Below are 3,895 nucleotides of genomic sequence, written 5' to 3'. Positions count from 1 at the left end.
AAGAAAACAGAGCACTCAACTTTTTACAAGTTTTATCCAGGAGAGGTTTATTTTAAATTGGGCTTGTGGCAAACTAATTTATTGGATGCAGCAGTGTATTATGACAGCTTCAAAGTGAGTCTTGCCTCTTTAGGGGCACGGGCCTGACCCTGCGATTGTTTCATTAGGTAGTATTTTCTTAACTAGTAGTAGTGCAAGTACAGGTAACAGATTCTAAGCAATGTTTTTAATCCGTCATGCAATTCCATGCAAAACTACAGAATAACCAGAGAGAATGTATCCTGATGTACTATTATAACTAATAATGCTATGCAAGGCCAATTGTATGTGCTTAACGAAAAAGATTATTTTATACAGTTGCCTCTGATAACAAAGGCTGGACTTGGTTACTGAGGAGGGCCATCCTGGTCCTAAATTTTCAAGAATTAATTGCCCTGCAACAACCCAGCAAATGTGATGGTGGTTAAAAGAAAATCAGTAATGGAAAGAGTGATGGCAAGCTAGATATGTGACCTCCGCTAGGATAAAGCTGGGAAAGCTGAATACATGCCTCGATGAAATTGTGTAGTTTTGCCACACCACAAAAAAAGGCATATGCTTGCAGTAATTAAATAATATGTTGATGCTACATTTCCAGCAAAAAAGTGCTCTACAGTTTTAGATTATTTTATATGATAAATATAAGATGTATTTGGATTCAAGATACATGAAAAACTAAAATACAATGTTGTACTGCTCGTATAAACAGGTCTTGCAAACCATGTGTTAAAAATGAACCAAATTCATAGCTATTTAGATAGAAGAAAACTTTTTAAATGGAAAAGGAAAAAAATTAATATCTATTTGCTGAATTCAGACATTAACAGACTAAATATTTTTTCTTTTTATTACTGTAATAATTGAATGCATGTTCTTCTGCCCCAAAGTGTTACTGTATAAGAGGTATTTTTTACAGCACAACAAAATAAATACCTTACTAAGATGGTTTGTTAATCCCTCTTGAAATTACTTACTTTGATTACATTAGTATGCATAAAAATATAATAGGTTCAGGGGTCCCAAGGGAAAGCACCCTTTTTTTTCTGTTTGTCTAATTCATGTTAATTTTCCTTTCTTGTAGATTTTTGTGTTCCTTCGGTTTCTGCTTACTCTAACTCTACTTCTGTGTGAATCAAAAGAGTTAATTGAACTTAACATGTAAATCAAGCCACCTCATGCTGATGAATCAAACTGTGTAGGTGGAGCTTCATCAGTAGGAGTGTGTAGGAGAAACGCAGCAGAAGCATGTCATCTGTGAGCCCCAGGATTTGGGGTCACATCCCAAACTATGGCTTGCAAAGCCCTTCTCGAGGGTAGCTTTGCAGGTGGTTCTGCCAGCAGAGGGTTTGGACCCAAATCATTGCTCTACAAGCCACAACTGTTGTTAAACGTTGTCATGGACTAGGAAAAAGATGGTACATTCCCAAAAGCTTGTGGGAGCAGAAGGATTTAATAGCAGTTATTCTTCTGCTGTGGATTCCTAGGCAACTTTATTTGGTTGTCAGTTCCACCACAGCTCCTAATTTCAGAGGTCTGCGGTGTATTGTGGGGACTGGACTATCTCCCTACTTCAGTGTGGTTTTGAAGATAAATGATGATAAAAGATAGATTATTAAGAACTCAGGCAGTAAAGTCATATAAATAAACAACTCCAATAAAATAATGGTGGTAAATAACTGTTTTAGCAGTGAATCCCATAGTTTTCGTTGTATCCACTAGTAACTCTCCACCCAAACTTGTCTAAAGCCTGGGGGATATAATAATTTTCTGCGAGTAAGGTACATTAGGCTGAGAAAGACACTGAAGCCAAAAATTCCATTTCATGGACAAATGCTCGAACTATGTCATTGTATAGAACTGGGCAGCACCATCCCCTTCTGTAGCAACCGCATGTCATAGGAGAGCATTAAAGCACCTGAGATCTGTCAAAGGAGGTGACCAGGTCCCTGTCCCTGGGCAGGGATTCCGGCTGGATGATCCCGAGTAGCTGGCAGCCTGCTGGAGCCAGGGCTCAGTGGGGCTGAGGTACACATCTCTGTTTAGCGTTTCCCATGTGTAGGTTTTAGGGACTCCTAAGAAACGTAAGGACAATCTAGATACCTAGTGCTGGGTTTGGACTTCCAGGGGCCAACTGTGGGACATGGCTACAAGGGTGGGACACTGGCAGGTAAGCTATGGGATGAGTTTAAAACATGTGAGGTGTGACCCTGTATCTTCCCATATGCGTTCTCTTATACTGGGGTAAGCAAAAAATAACTTATTCTGTAAGAAAAGTGAGGCAAGCCAGTTCGCGTCTGCCAGGATGCACAAGGATGAGTATCAGCAGTTCCTATAAAACAGCCATTGTGCTGGAAATCCTTACTGTGCTTTGTTCATCTGACTTGTTCATGTTAAAACCTTTAAAACTTTTACTGAATCCAGTTGTAGCAGCTATTCTATCTTACTAAGAGATTCAGCTTAGATAAAATATTTTGAATGCTTATTTTGAATACGAAGCAAAACTGTCCTGTTTTCATTTACAGAAAGGTCGGGTCCTCTCAGATGATATTTCAGAGCAGATCTCCATAGTGAGGTGAATGGGAGTACTTCTTAAAAACCAGTCATACAGCCAGCATCATGCTCTGTTTTTTACTGGGACTCCATTTTCTTGTTCAGGTACTGCTTTTCAAAAACATAATGTCCTTTCAGTATATATATTCATTACTTAAAGAATTAACGAGTAAGTATTAGTAGGAAAAAAATACAATAAATACTGGTATTCTGAAATCAGATATGGAACATAAAACATTTTTATATTGGTTTTGATTTTACAAATTATTAGTACTTTTTTCTTTACCATAGTCATTGCCATTTTAGTTCTGAAACTGCTTTATACAGTGGTATATGTACTTAAGCTAATACTACACACAAAAGCAATAATCACATATATCTGTATGTTTATTGCAGTCTGTATCCCTGTTTTTAACCCTATATAGTAGGGTCTTGTTGGTTGCTTTTTTCTTTACAGAACAAAGAAGTATAATAAACATTACTCAGAAAACTGGTCTTATTTATTCATTGAAATTAGAGGAAAATATATCTTTTTTAATTCTGTCTTTGCCTTTATTCTCAAAGATCACGGTAGCAAGAAGCAATTGCAGTGTACTATAACTCGGCACATATTTTGATAGTCATTTATGATATGCACAGCTGAAGTCAGGCATCTGGATGTACAAAGCAGCATAGATGGGGTGCACAGTAAATGTGGACCAGACACTCCTTAGCTATTGTTTGATGCTGACTCTTCTGAAATGGTAGAGGAGGCAGCTAATCCAGAAATTGGGTGCTTATTATCTCCTTGAGGTCTATGCTCAAAACAAGGAGTATTTCAAAGTGTCTTATTTAGGACTGCTAATCTGATCAAGTGCATAAAATGCTCCTGCTTGATACTTGGGCTAGATCAACACGTTTCTGTGCATTTGGACCAAACTTGCACATTCCTGGTTTGCTTTTTGCTCTTGAACTTTTGTTGCTGGCCTTTCTTTTGCCTTACTTTCTTCTCCAGTATGTTCTTTCGTGTGATTATCCATTTTCTCCCCCTCTTGCTCTCTTCTTTCTGTGTCTTTTTGCAAAGAAAAAATTAACTTTAAAAAAGCTACCTCATGCACATTCACAGTTCTGAGCTAACCTCTTTACATTTTCTTCCCCCTCAGTATGTGGAGTATTTTCACTCTCAAATCCTACGTGCTTTCTCTGTTGCTTGTTTAAAGAATCCCGTAGACTCATCTGCTGCCTCCCCCCACTTCCTCTTTGTTGTCCTTCCTCAAGTTTTTAAGTTATGTTTTGGGGGGGGGGGGGGGGGTGTGTTGTGTTCCTT

This window comes from Haliaeetus leucocephalus, unplaced genomic scaffold (assembly GCF_000737465.1).
Source record: "Haliaeetus leucocephalus isolate CR32 unplaced genomic scaffold, Haliaeetus_leucocephalus-4.0 Scaffold384, whole genome shotgun sequence".
Classification (NCBI taxonomy): Eukaryota; Metazoa; Chordata; class Aves; order Accipitriformes; family Accipitridae; genus Haliaeetus; species Haliaeetus leucocephalus.
This window is presented reverse-complemented; position numbering follows the sequence as displayed.